Source organism: Cryptomeria japonica, unplaced genomic scaffold (genome assembly GCF_030272615.1).
Source record: "Cryptomeria japonica unplaced genomic scaffold, Sugi_1.0 HiC_scaffold_129, whole genome shotgun sequence".
Taxonomy (NCBI): domain Eukaryota; kingdom Viridiplantae; phylum Streptophyta; class Pinopsida; order Cupressales; family Cupressaceae; genus Cryptomeria; species Cryptomeria japonica.
In genome coordinates, this window is record NW_026728951.1 from 160001 (window position 1) to 175000 (window position 15000).

The 15000-nt window shown below is 59.1% G+C and overlaps 1 non-coding gene across 1 annotated transcript; it reads right to left on the reverse strand.

The window, feature by feature from the left end:
- Positions 1-2311: 2311 nt before the first annotated feature.
- LOC131866063 (5S ribosomal RNA) lies at positions 2312-2430 on the reverse strand. The gene has a single exon (XR_009364695.1). It is a non-coding gene; the product is annotated as a 5S ribosomal RNA (ribosomal RNA).
- Between the last annotated feature and the right edge of the window lie 12570 nt (positions 2431-15000).

Below are 15000 nucleotides of genomic sequence, written 5' to 3' on the forward strand. Positions count from 1 at the left end.
GATGGCACCAGCATTCCCTTTTTCTCACTATCTTTCAAAACGGAAATTTTAAAATCTCGTTTTTTTTTTGCCTTTTATGGAAATTAGTGAAGGCATCGCATCAAAGGTGCGCACCTCGCTGCCCACCTTGGTGTGCTCCGAGGTGCCCACCACGGTGCGCAACGCCGGTGCGAACCCGGGAGCGCCCCGATGTGTGCTCCAAGGTGCGGCGTGCACGAAGTCGGACCCCGGTTTGCCCCGGGTGCGCACCTCGCGTGCACCTTGGTGCGCACACCTTGGCTGGGTTGCGCGGCCTGGTGGGCACCATGGTGCGCACCAAGGAGCGCTCCGAAGTGTGCTCCAAGGTGCGGCGTGCACGAAGTCGGAGCCCGGTTTGCCCCGGGTACGCACCTCGCGTGCACCTTCGCCGGGGTGGGCACCTCGGCTGGGTTGCGCGCCCTGGTGCGCACCAAGGAGCGCTCCGAAGTGTGCTCCAAGGTGCGGCGTGCACGAAGTCGGAGCCCGGTTTGCCCCGGGTGCACACCTTCGCCGCGGTGCGCACCATGGCGTGCACGAAGTCGGAGCCCGGTTTGCCCCGGGTGCGCACCTCGCGTGCACCTTCGGCGGGGTTGCGCGCCCTGGTGGGCACCATGGTGCGCACCAAGGAGCGCTCCGAAGTGTGCTCCAAGGTGCGGCGTGCACGAAGTCGGAGCCCGGTTTGCCCCGGGTGCGCACCTCGCGTGCACCTTCGGCGGGGTTGCGCGCCCTGGTGGGCACCATGGTGCGCACCAAGGAGCGCTCCGAAGTGTGCTCCAAGGTGCGGCGTGCACGAAGTCGGAGCCCGGTTTGCCCCGGGTGCGCACCTCGCGTGCACCTTCGCCGCGGTGGGCACCATGGCGTGCACGAAGTCGGAGCCCGGTTTGCCCCGGGTGCGCACCTCGCGTGCACCTTCGCCGGGGTGGGCACCTCGGCTGGGTTGCGCGCCCTGGTGCGCACCAAGGAGCGCTCCGAAGTGTGCTCCAAGGTGCGGCGTGCACGAAGTCGGAGCCCGGTTTGCCCCGGGTGCGCACCTCGCGTGCACCTTCGCCAGGGTGGGCACCTCGGTGCGCACACCTTCTCAATGTTTTCTTGCCTTTTCTGGAAATTGGTGAAGGCAGCGCATCAAAGGTGCGCACCTCGGTGTGCTCCGAGGTGCGAACCCGAGAGCGCTCCGAGGTGCCCACGAAGTCGAAAGTCGGGTTAATTGCATTGTTTTCCCCGGGTGCGCTCCGAGGTGCGCAACATCGGCGCGCACCAAGGAGGGCTCCGAAGTGTGCTCCAAGGTGCGCACGATGGCGTGCACCTCTGGTGCGCACGATTCGGAGCTCGGTTTGACCGGGGTGCGCACACCTTGGCTGGGTTGCGCACCTTTTGTGCGCTCCAAGGTGCGCACGAAGTCGGAGCTCGGTTTGCCCCGGGTGCGCACCTTCGCCAGGGTGCGCACCTTGATGCGCACGCCTTGGCTGGGCTGCGCACCTTGGTGGGCGCCATGGTGCGCACCTTTCGTGCGCTCCAAGGTGCGCACGAAGTCGGAGCTCGGTTTGCCCCGGGTGCGCACCTTGGTGGGCGCCATGGTGCACTCCGAGGTGCCCAAGATTGGTGCGCACCAAGGAGCGCTCCGAAGTGCGCTCCAAGGTGCGCGCGAAGTCGAAAGTTGGGTTAATTGTCCGGTTTGCCTCGGGTGCGCACCTTGCGTGCACCTTCGCCAGGGTGGGCGCCTTGGTGCGCACACCTTGGCTGGGCTGCGCACACCTTGGCACCCGCGTTTCCTTCATTTTAAATTTTTTTTTTTTACAATCTCTCAAGTGGGAAATTCTATAATCTCAACTTTTTTTGCCTTTTCAGGAAACTTTTGAATGGAGCGCATCATTGGTGCGCTCCGAAGTGTGCTCCAAAGCTCTCTCCAGCTGCGTGCACCTGCCCCGGCCGCGCACCCGGCCCCGCCCAGCTTCGCTCACCTGTCCCGGGCGTCTGGTGCGGAACCTTAGAGTAAGAAACATCACCGTGCACCTTGGCCAACGTGCGCGACTCGACCGAGCGCGCACTGGCCGAGGTGCACACCGATTTCACCTGGGTGCGCGCGCAGCACCTCGGGCGCACCGGGGTGCGCGCACAACGCCCGGGTTGCACCGTGGCCTGTGTGCTCGGGGCGCCTCGGGTGCGCGCTCGGTGTCGCCCCCGCGCGCGCGGTAGTGCGGGCAGCGCACCCCGGCCCGGCCCGGCCCCGACGAGAACGCAAACGGGCAAAAGGTTTATTCAAATAGCATTGCGACGCCCGGCGAAAAACTAAAAAAGGGTGCAACACCGGGACTTCCCGGGAGGTCACCCATCCCAGTACTACTCCGGCCCAAGCGCGCTTAACTGCGGAGTTCTGATGGGATCCGGTGCACTAACGCTGGTATGATCGCACCCGTTATGAGCTTGTCGCAGTGTGTACTTAGCAAACCGCGACCCACGTGCGAATCCACCCCGGCCACCCACCCCCGTCGAGGTGCACACCCTCCCTCGCGAAGTGCGCCCCGTTCGCCAAGTGTGAGCCCTGCCCGGGTGCGCGCACCTTGCTAGGGCGTCGGGTGTGCACCCGGCCCGGCCTACGTGCGTGCACCTGGAGGGGGCGTCGTGTGCGTGCAGTGTCCCGTCTGCAACGCGGTGCCCACACACCACCTCGGGCGCAACGACCTGCGCTCACATGTGGGCCGAGTGCACCTTGGTGCATGTTCGGGGCGCCTCGGGTGCACGCTCGATCTTGCCCCGGTGCACCAAGGCGCTCGGTTTGCCCCGGGTGCGCACTTGGTGCAAGGTGGGCACCCAAAATAGGGATCAAGCACCAAAACACAAGTTTCGGGATGCAAAATGGGACCCAAGGACCACAAATGCGTTCCAAGACCCATGATGGGTCCACGAGAACAAAAATGTGTTCCAAGACTTAATAAACAAATATTGGGTTTTAGGAGAAGAAACATGCTCTGATGCCCAAAACGAGAATCGACCCCGAAAAGGCCACAGGCCAAAAGTGGGATGCGAGACAAAAAAAAATGGGACCCGAGGACCAAAATTGGGTTCCCAGGTCGAAGACAGGGCAACCGGACAAGAAACGACCTCTAAGGCTCGAAATGAGTCCCGACGACTAAAACTTGACAAGAAGCACCCATCAGGCACCCAACTCGACACCCATGGGATGCCGACCCACCCGGGCTTCCACCTAGCACACCTTGGCACCCACCCACCCTCGCACCCAACCTCGCACCCAACTTAGCACCTTTGAACCCACATTGGCACTCACCCTGACCCTGGCACCTTGGAACCCACATTGGCACTCACCTTGACCCTGGCACCCACCTTTGCACTCACCTTGGGACCCACCCTGGCTCCCACCTCGGCACCCACCCAGACACCCACCTTGGTTCCTTGGCACCCACCTTGGATCCTTGGCACCCACCCCGACACCCACCTTGGCACGCAACTTGGCTACTTGCCACCCACCTTGGCTCCTTGACGCCCACCCCGACAACCACCCCGTGACCTACCCTGGCTAGGGTTGGTGCACACCCACCCTGGTGCCCACCTTGGCACCCACCCTATGACCCACCTTGGCACGCACCTTAGTACCCACCCCGTTACCCACCCTAGGACCCACCCCGTGACCCACCTTGGCCAGGGTGGGTGCACCCACCCTGGTGCCCACCTTGGCACCCACCCATCCTAGCACCCAGCCTGTGACCGGGCTTGGAACCCAACCTTGCACCCGCACCCGTCTTGGCCAGTGTGGGTGCGCACCCATCCTGGCACCCACGTTGTGACACACCCTTTAACCCACGCACCCTAGCACCCACGTTGGCACCCACCTTGGAACCCAACCTAGCAACTTGGCACCCACCCCGTGACCCACCTTGGCATCCACCATAGCAGTCGCCGACTTGGCACCCACCTCGGCACCCACCTTGACACTTGTGGACCCACCTTGCCACTCACCCTAGCATCGACCCATCCTAGCACCCACCCTGGCACCTTTGCACCCTAGCACTCACCCATCCTAGCACCTAACCTGTGACCCACCTTGACACTCACCCTCGCACCCACCTTGGAACCCAACCTAGCACCCACCCACCCTGACACCAACCCTAGCACCTACCCACCCTTGCACCCACCCTGTGACCCATCTTGGCACCCACCCATCCTACCACTCAACCTATCACCCACCTTCTCACCCACCTTGGCATCCACCTTAGCACCCACCCACACTGGCACCTTGGCACCCACCTCGGGCAAGGTGGGTGCACACCCACCCTGGCACCCAATTTAGAACCCACCGAGCATGTTACCCACCTTGGCACCCACATTGCAGCCCACCCTAGTACCCACCCTATGACCCACATTGGCATCCACACCCTAGCACCCAGGCACCTCGACACCCGCCTTGACACCCACCCTAGCACTGAACCTGTGACCCACCTTGGAACTCACCCTAGAACCCACCCACCCTGTGAACCACCTTGGCATCCACCTTAGCACCCACCCACCTTGGCACCCACTCTAGCACTCACCCATCCTAACACCCAACTTGTTACCCACCTTGGCACCCGCCCTCGCGTCCACCTTGAAACCCACCCTAGCACCCACCCACGCAGGAGCCCACCTTGGCACCCAACCTAACACCCACGCATCCTGGCACCCAACTTGTGACCCACCTTGGAACCCACCCTAGTACCCACCTTTGAACCCACTATATCACCAACCCACCTTGGCACCCACCCTATGACCCTCTTTGGAATCCACCCTAGCACGCACCCACCCTGGCACCCACCATGGAGCGCACCCTAGCACCCACCCACCTCGGCACGCACCTCAACACCCACCTTGGTGTGCGCACTGCGCCAACCTCTCAAAGACCCTATGTGGTGCGCTCCAAAGTGTACACCTTTGGTGCGCTCCAAGGTGCGCACCTTTGGTGCACACCGAGGTGCACACCAAAGTGTGCACCGAGGTGAGCACCAAAGTGCACTCCAGGGTGCACACCAAGGCGTGCACCTTTGGTGCGGTCAATGCAAACGAATTCGGAAGTTGGGGTCGATGTCCTAATCGCTGCTGCAGACTACACGTATGAGAATCGGACAAATAGCTTTATATAGGGGAGGTGTTGCGTTTGATGGGTCGACTCCCCTGGTTGTGTGCACTGCACCAACTTCAAAGACCCTGTCTTGTTTAAGAAGTCAAAAGTTGGGGTGGATGTCCTAATCATTGCTGCAGTCTACGCATGTATGAGAATCAGACAAATAGCTTATATAGGGGAGGTGTTGCATTCGGTGGGTTGACTCCCCTGGTTGTGCGCACTGCGCCAACCTCAAAGACCCCGCATAGCAGAAGAAGTCGGAAGTCGGATTTTGGTGAGCACCAAGGCGTGCACCTTTGGTGCGGTCAACGCAGACGAATTCAGAAGTTGGGGTGGATGTCCTAATCGTTGTTGCAGGCTACACATGTATGAGAATCAGACAAATAGCTTATATAGGGGAGGTGTTGGGTTTGATGGGTCAACTCCCTTGGTTGTGCGCATTACGCCAACCTCAAAGACCTTGTTTTCGTTAAGAAGTCAAAAGTTGGGGTCAATGTCCTAATGGCTCCTGCAGGCTACACATGTATGAGAATCGGACAAATAGCTTATATAGGGGAGGTGTTGGGTTTGATGGGTCGACTCCCCTGGTTGTGCGCATTACGTCAACCTCAAAGACCTTGTTTTCGTTAAGAAGTCAAAAGTTGGGGTCGATGTCCTAATTGCTCCTGTAGACTACACATGTATGAGAATCAGACAAATAGCTTATATAGGGGAGGTGTTGGGTTTGATGGGTTGACTCCCCTAGTTGTTCGCATTACACCAACCTCAAAGACCTTGTTTTCGTTTAGAAGCCGAAAGTTGGGGTCGATGTCCTAATTGCTCCTGCAGGCTACGCATGTATGAGAATCAGACAAATAGCTTATATAGGGGAGGTGTTGGGTTTGATGGGTCGACTCCCCTGGTTGTGCGCATTGCGCCAACCTCAAAGACCCTGCATTGCGGATGAAGTCGAAAGTCAGAGTTTGGTGTGCTACAAGGTGTGGTCGAAGGTGCTCACCTAGGTGTGCACCTTTGGAGCACAGGAAAAGTGCCCTCCAAAAGTGCGCACCTTTGGAGTGCACAAAAGTGCCCTCCAAAAGTGCGCACCTTTGGAGCGCAGAAAAGTGCCCTCCAAAAAGTGCCCTCCAAAAGTGCGCACCTTTGGAGCGCAGAAAAGTGCCCTCCAAAAGTGCGCACCTTTGGAGCGCAGAAAAGTGCCCTCCAAAAAGTGCCCTCCAAAAGTGCGCACCTTTGGAGCGCAGAAAAGTGCCCTCCAAAAGTGCGCACCTTTGGAGCGCAGAAAAGTGCCCTCCAAAAAGTGCCCTCCAAAAGTGCGCACCTTTGGAGCGCAGAAAAGTGCCCTCCAAAAAGTGCCCTCCAAAAGTGCGCACCTTTGGAGCGCAGAAAAGTGCCCTCCAAAAAGTGCCCTCCAAAAGTGCGCACCTTTGGAGCGCAGAAAAGTGCCCTCCAAAAAGTGCCCTCCAAAAGTGCGCACCTTTGGAGCGCAGAAAAGTGCCCTCCAAAAAGTGCCCTCCAAAAGTGCGCACCTTTGGAGCGCAGAAAAGTGCCCTCCAAAAGTGCGCACCTTTGGAGCGCACAAAAGTGCCCTCCAAAAGTGCGCACTTTTGGTGCGCACCAAGGCGCTGGTTCGGTCGTTGCAGGCGAGTTCGGAAGTTGGGGTCGATGTCCTGAGCGGAGGTGCAAACTACACAGGTGTCGGAATCGGACAAATAGCTTATATAGGGGAGGTGTATGCTTCGATGGGTCGACTCCCCAGGTTGAGCGCACCGCGCCAACCTCAAAGACCCTACGGTATGGATGAAGTCGGAAGTTGGGTCCGATGACCAATTCGATTAGTAGGTATGCTCATGAGGTCGGAATTTGGGTCCGATGACCTGCCATGTGCAGGAAGGCGAATGTTGACACTGTGCGTTGCAAGGTGCACACCAAGGCGCTGGTGCGGTCTTTTTAGTCGAGTTCGGAAGTTGGGGTCGATGTCCTGATCGGAGGTGCAAGCTACACAGGTGTGGGAATCGGACAAATAGCTTATATAGGGGAGGTGTATGCTTCGTTGGGTCGACTCCCCGGGTTGAGCGCACCGCGCCAACCTCAAAGACCCTACGGTATGGATGAAGTCGGAAGTTGGGTCCGATGACCGATTCGATATGTAGGCATACTCGCGAGGTCGGAATTTGGGTCCGATGACCTGCCACGTGCAGGAAGGCGAATGTTGGCACTGTGCGTTGCAAGGTGCGCACCAAGGCGCTGGTTCGGTCGTTGGAGGCGAGTTCGGAAGTTGGGGTCGATGTCTTGATCGGAGGTGCAAACTACACAGGTGTGGGAATCGGACAAATAGCTTATATAGGGGAGGTGTATGCTTCGTTGGGTCGACTCCCCGGGTTGAGCGCACCGCGCCAACCTCAAAGACCCTACGGTATGGATGAAGTCGGAAGTTGGGTCCGATGACCGATTCGATATGTAGGCATACTCGCGAGGTCGGAATTTGGGTCCGATGACCTGCCATGTGCAGGAAGGCGAATGTTGGGACTGTGCGTCGCAAGGTGCGCACCAAGGCGCTGGTGCCGTCGTTGCAGTCGAGTTCGGAAGTTGGGGTCGATGTCCTGGTCAGAGGTGCAAACTACACAGGTGTGGGAATCGGACAAATAGCTTATATAGGGGAGGTGTATGCTTCGATGGGTCGACTCCCTGGGTTGAGCGCACCGCGCCAACCTCAAAGACCCTACAGTATGGATGAAGTCGGAAGTTGGGTCCGATGACCGATTCGATACGTAGGCATATTGGCGAGGTCTGAATTTGTGTCCGATGACCTGCCATGCGCAGGAAGGCGGAATTTGGGTCCGATGACCGAGTTGATGGCGTGCCATGCGCAGAAAGGCGGAATTTGGGTCCGATGACCGAGTTGATGTTGATGGCCCGCCATGCACAGGAAGGCGGAATTTGGGTCCGATGACCGATTTGAAGGCGTGCCATACGCAAAAAGGCGGAGTTTGGGTCCGATGACCGAGTTGATATTGATGGCCCGCCATGCGCAGGAAGGCGGAATTTGGGTCCGATGACCTGACATACGCATGGAGTCCGACTCGGGGGCCGATGTTCGATTCGATGACTTGCATTGTGGGTAAAGTCGGAAGTTGTGGTCTTTGACCCGATTCGATGACCAGACTTCGGCTGCTTGAGAATCGGACAAATAACTTATATAGGGGAGGTAGTGTTCTCGAGCATCCTCCCCCCGTGCCCGTTTATGTCGATTGATGCTGGTGCTCGACTGGTTGGAGCGCTCGGATGCAAAAATCTTGCACCAGGATTTATCGATTGTGATGGACACGGCAAGTCTCCTGATTGCTATGCAGGAGCTCATCGTGAATCTCTATGCGGCCTTGGTATGGACTCGACCTGCGGAATGGTTCGGCAATGGTAGTCGCTCCAACACGTCCTTGCAATGGCCACAGAGGTGATTCGACTAGAGCTCCAGTCTAGCTTTTGGGTTGCTTGGCGGACTGGTATAGCCGCGATCGAGTTCCGGCCATGAACGTTTTAGATAGCTCTTGGGCTTTCTGGGACGGAAGTCGGAAGTTTGGGCTGTTGTCCGATTTGATGACCATTCTTCGGATGTGTGAGAATCGGACAAATAACTTATATAGGGGACTGTGTTGTCTCACGCAGCCCCCTCCGTGCCCCTCTATCTCGACCGATGTTGGTGCTTGAAAGGGTTGGGATCGCTCGGATTTATAAACGTGCACCACCATTTGTCGAGTGTGAGGGACGCGGCAGGTCTCCTAAATGCTATGCGAGCGCTCTCTGAGAATCTCTATCCGGCCTCGACACAGACTAGTCTTGCTGAATGGTTTGGCACTGGTAGTCGATCCAACACGTCGTTGTTGTGGCCGCCTAGGCGATTCGATTCGAGCCCCCGTCTAGCTTTTGGGTTGCTTGGCGGATTTTGCCCTATCCGCAAGTGAGCTCGGTCCCTAAACGTTCGAGAAACCCGATTGCTATGCGCCGACTCTCTTTCTTGCGAGCCTCCATCTAGCTTTTGGGTCTCTACGGAACGGAAGTCGGAATCTGGGACCGTTGTTTGATTCGACGAGGCAGACTACGGTTGTGCGAGAATCGGACAAATAACTTATATAGGGGAGGTGTTGACTGGAGCATTCTCCCCCGTGCCCCTCTAACTCGACCAATGCTGGCGCTCGAACGGTGGTAGCGCTCGGATTTTCATTGAGCGCCAGCATTGGTCGATTTAGAGGGGCATGCGAGATTCCCGAATGCTATGCGAGGGCTCTAACGGAAATGTCTATTGGTTTCGGTATGGATGCAATTGCGAGTGGTTCGGCAAAGGTAGTCGTTCCGATGCGTCCATGTCGTGGCCAAATCGATAATTCGATTTGAGCCCTCGTATAGCATTTGGGTCTCTCGATGTGATTCCGCATTCCAGTCCCTTTGGGCACTGCTTGAGCCGCATCCCAGGGGGTTCCCTTCCCAATAATCTGCCTCGCAACCCGATTGCTATGCGGTGAGGCTCCTCGGCCGCCTCGGAACTATCTGTGTATCAGACGCATCGCGGGATAAGGGGTTGGCAACGGTAGTCGCCCCAAGCGCGTCCGATGCTTGGACCATTCCGAGGCGGCCCTGAAGCCTCTTCCGTCTAGCCGTTGGGTCCTTCTCGCCGCATCCCTCGCCTCGCACCCCGATTGCTATGCGGTGAGGCTCCTCGGCCGCCTCGGAACTATCTGTGTATCGGACGCGTCGCGGGATAAGGGGTTGTCACTGGTAGTCGCCCCAAGCGCGTCCGATGCTTGGACCATTCCGAGGCGGCCCTGAAGCCTCTTCCGTCTAGCCGTTGGGTCCTTCTCGCCGCATCCCTCGCCTCGCACCCCGATTGCTATGCGGTGAGGCTCCTCGGCCGCCTCGGAACTATCTGTGTATCGGACGCGTCGCGGGATAAGGGGTTGTCATTGGTAGTCGCCCCAAGCGCGTCCGATGCTTGGACCATTCCGAGGCGGCCCTGAAGCCTCTTCCGTCTAGCCGTTGGGTCCTTCTCGCCGCATCCCTCGCCTCGCACCCCGATTGCTATGCGGTGAGGCTCCTCGGCCGCCTTGGAACTATCTGTGTATCGGACGCGTCGCGGGATAAGGGGTTGTCACTGGTAGTCGCCCCAAGCGCGTCCGATGCTTAGACCATTCCGAGGCGGACCCGAAGCCTCTTCCGTCTAGCCGTTGGGTCCTTCTCGCCGCATCCTTCGCCTCGCACCCCGATTGCTATGCGGTGAGGCTCCTCGGCCGCCTCGGAACTATCTGTGTATCGGACGCGTCGCGGGATAAGGGGTTGTCACTGGTAGTCGCCCCAAGCGCGTCCGATGCTTGGACCATTCCGAGGCGGACCCGAAGCCTCTTCCGTCTAGCCGTTGGGTCCTTCTCGCCGCATCCCTCGCCTCGCACCCCGATTGCTATGCGGTGAGGCTCCTCGGCCGCCTTGGAACTATCTGTGTATCGGACGCGTCGCGGGATAAGGGGTTGTCACTGGTAGTCGCCCCAAGCGCGTCCGATGCTTGGACCATTCCGAGGCGGACCCGAAGCCTCTTCCGTCTAGCCGTTGGGTCCTTCTCGCCGCATCCCTCGCCTCGCACCCCGATTGCTATGCGGTGAGGCTCCTCGGCCGCCTTGGAACTATCTGTGTATCGGACGCGTCGCGGGATAAGGGGTTGTCACTGGTAGTCGCCCCAAGCGCGTCCGATGCTTGGACCATTCCGAGGCGGACCCGAAGCCTCTTCCGTCTAGCCGTTGGGTCCTTCTCGCCGCATCCCTCGCCTCGCACCCCGATTGCTATGCGGTGAGGCTCCTCGGCCGCCTTGGAACTATCTGTGTATCGGACGCGTCGCGGGATAAGGGGTTGTCACTGGTAGTCGCCCCAAGCGCGTCCGATGCTTGGACCATTCCGAGGCGGCCCCGAAGCCTCTTCCGTGTAGCCGTTGGGTCCTTCTCGCCGCATCCCTCGCCTCGCACCCCGATTGCTATGCGGTGAGGCTCCTCGGCCGCCTTGGAACTATCTGTGTATCGGACGCGTCGCGGGATAAGGGGTTGTCACTGGTAGTCGCCCCAAGCGCGTCCGATGCTTGGACCATTCCGAGGCGGCCCCGAAGCCTCTTCCGTGTAGCCGTTGGGTCCTTCTCGCCGCATCCCTCGCCTCGCACCCCGATTGCTATGCGGTGAGGCTCCTCGGCCGCCTTGGAACTATCTGTGTATCGGACGCGTCGCGGGATAAGGGGTTGTCACTGGTAGTCGCCCCAAGCGCGTCCGATGCTTGGACCATTCCGAGGCGGACCTGAAGCCTCTTCCCTCTAGCCGTTGGGGCTTTCTCGCCGCATCCCTCGCCTCGCACCCCGATTGCTATGCTGTGAGGCTCCTCGGCCGCCTTGGAACTATCTGTGTATCGGACGCATCGCGGGATAAGGGGTTGGCAGTGGTAGTCGCCCCAAGCGCATCCGATGCTTGGACCATTCCGAGGCGGCCCTGCAGCCTCTTCCGTCTAGCCGTTGGGGCCATCTCGCCGCATCCCCCACCTCGCACCACGATTGCTATGCGGTGAGGCTCCTTGGCCGCCTCGGAACTATCTGTGTATCGGACGCATCGCGGGATAAGGGGTTGTCACTGGTAGTCGCCCCAAGCGCGTCCGATGCTTGGACTATTCCGAGGCGGCCCTGCAGCCTCTTCCGTCTAGCCGTTGGGGCCATCTCGCTGCATCCCCCACCTCCTCGGCCGCCTCGGAACTATCTGTGTATCGGACGCATCGCGGGATAAGGGGTTGGCAGTGGTAGTCGCCCCAAGCGCGTCCGATGCTTGGACTATTCCGAGGCAGCCCTGCAGCCTCTTCCGTCTAGCCTTTGGGGCCATCTCGCCGCATCCCTCGCCTCGCACCCCGATTGCTATGCGGTGAGGCTCCTCGGCCGCCTGGGAACTATCTTCGTATCGGACGCATCGCGGGATAAGGGGTTGTCACTGGTAGTCGCCCCAAGCGCGTCCGATGCTTGGACTATTCCGAGGCGGCCCTGTGGCCTCTTCCGTCTAGCCGTTGGGGCCATCTCGCCGCATCCCCCACCTCGCACCCCGATTGCTATGCGGTGAGGCTCTTCGGCCGCCTTGGAACTATCTTCGTATCGGACGCATTGCGGGATAAGGGGTTGTCACTGGTAGTGGCCCCAAGCGCGTCCGATGCTTGGACTATTCCGAGGCGGCCCTGCAGCCTCTTCCGTCTAGCCGTTGGGGCCATCTCGCCGCATCCCCCACCTCGCACCCCGATTGCTATGCGGTGAGGCTCCTCGGCCGCCTTGGAACTATCTTCGTATCGGACGCATCGCGGGATAAGGGGTTGTCACTGGTAGTCGCCCCAAGCGCGTCCGATGCTTGGACTATTCCGACGCGGCCCTGTGGCCTCTTCCGTCTAGCCGTTGGGGCCATCTCGCCGCATCCCCCACCTCGCACCCCGATTGCTATGCGGTGAGGCTCCTCGGCCGCCTTGGAACCATCTTCGTATCGGACGCATCGCGGGATAGGGGGCTGTCACTGGTAGTCGCCCCAAGCGTGTCCGATGCTTGGACCATTCCTAGGCGGCCCTGAAGCCTCTTCCGTCTAGCCGTTGGGGCCTTCCCGCCCCATCCCTCGCCTCGCACCCCCGATTGCTATGCGGTGAGGCTCCTCGGCCGCCTTGGAACCATCTGTGTATCGGACGCATCGCGGGATAAGGGGTTGGCACTGGCAGTCGCCCCAAGCGCGTCCGATGCTTGGACCATTCCGAGGTGGCCCTGAAGCCTCTTCCGTCTAGCCGTTGGGGCCTTCCCGCCCCATCCCTCGCCTCGCACCCCGATTGATATGCGGTGAGGCTCCTCGGCCGCCTTGGAACTATCTGTGTATCGGACGCATCGCGGGATAAGGGGTTGGCACTGGTAGTCGTCCCAATCGCATCCGATGCTTGGACCATTCCGAGGCGGCCCTGCAGCCTCTTCCGTTTAGCCGTCGGGGCCTTCCCGCCGCATCCCTCGCCTCGCATCCCGATTCCTATGCGGTGAGTCTTCTCGGCCGCCGCGGAACTATACCTGTTATTGCTACTGCATCCTTCGGCTGGTAACCTCCTCTGCCGCCTTGGAACGTTCTCTTTGTCGGACGCGTCGCGGGATAAGGGGTTGGCACTGGTAGTCGCCCCAAGCGCGCCCGATGCATAGACCGCTCCGAGTCGACCTTGCTTTCAGCCTCTCACATGCATAGACCTCTCTGAGTCGACCCTGCAGCCTCTCACGTTTAGCCTTTGGAATCTCGCCTCACAACATGATTGCTATCCTTGATGCATCCCTTGCCTCGAGCCCTGATTGCTTTCTTGGCTGCATCCCTCCTCTCCTCACAGCCCGGTTGTCATCACTGCTTCATCCGTCGCTTCATGCATTCTGGCTGCTGGGCCCTTCCCACCGCACACCTCGATTGCTATCTCTTCTGCATCACACACCCCGATTGCTATCTCTGCTACATCCCTCGGCTCTCACTTCTGCATCCTTCGCCTCACACCTCGATTGCTATCAATGCTGCATCCGTAACCTCACACCCCGATTGCTATGCGGGGAGGCTCCTTGGCCGCCTTGGAAATTTCTGTGTGTCGGACGCACCGCGGGATAAGGGGTTGGCACTGGTAGTCGCCCCAAGTGCGCCCGATTCTTAGACCGCTTCGAGGTGACCTCGTAGCCTCTTTCGTCCAGGCTTCCTGCCTTCAACGCCCTTTTTACACCTCGATTGCTATGCGCGGGCTCGTTGGCGTCTATCACCTCTCTGCGAAGAGTGGCACGATGATTGTTGGGGTAAATCGTAGCAGTCCGATCTCTGGCCTTGGGCCATTGTGAGGGCTGATCGATTTCCTGTGCGCATCTCGTGTTCGCCCAGTAACAGACTCGACGACTTGTAATCGGTCTTGTTCCCGATTGTTCCTGGAGGTAGTCTTCGGAACTCTTGGATTTGACCTGTCACTCGAACTGTCCTCTTCCGAGGATGCTTGTGTGTGTGTGCTTGTGCCATTTCCTTGGCGGTATTAACGAGATATTAAAGAGCGGAGTGAGCGCCTCGCCCAGCTATGTTTGGGGCTCTCACTCCCTTACCCGGTGTGCGACCGCTTTGCACGTAGGTTGCGGAGCATCGCGACTCTTTCGATGTTTGGCGGTTGTCTTCCGGTGATGCGTTGGTCCCGAAGTGCACGTTACTAGCATTTCTGCCATTGTTCTCGATCTTTGGCACGTTCCTTCGTTGCAATTGGATATATATCTCCGTTTATACGCGCAGGCTTCTCCCGCCTATTCAGCGCTGTCCCACTCTCAGCACTCTCGTGGTCTCCTTGGCTTCTCTCTCCCGTGAGCGAGCTCTCTTCTCGAGTCTTTTCCATGTCCCATGGAGGTTGCCTTGCGAAATTCGGGCACACAAACGTGACCGGATAAGAGCGGAATTGCCTATGAGGAGAAGCTCACCTTAGGGAGCAGCAATGCCGAGTGTTTCGACAGAGGGTAGAGGGGGCGTTGTTTGGGCGGTTGCACAAAAGAGTGCTACGTTTGCACTGAAGGTTGCTTCTTCGTCTCCGACGAACTCTTCGAGGCAAAAAAGCTTGTTTACGGGGTCGAGGTGGGACTGTTCGTGCGAGTTGCGCCACCAAAAGTGCGTAGGGGGCATATACCTGGGAAATGGATGTCTCTGAGTGGCCTTACTCGGTCGCGTGCACGGTGCATTCTCTAACGGCAGGACTGTCGCGAGCATGTGCGGTTCGGATGTTTTCGGGTAAAGGGTTCCGTACGGGATGTTCTTCCCAGGCTCCTGTGAACCGAGACTCTGCATCGTCATGCTCCGGCT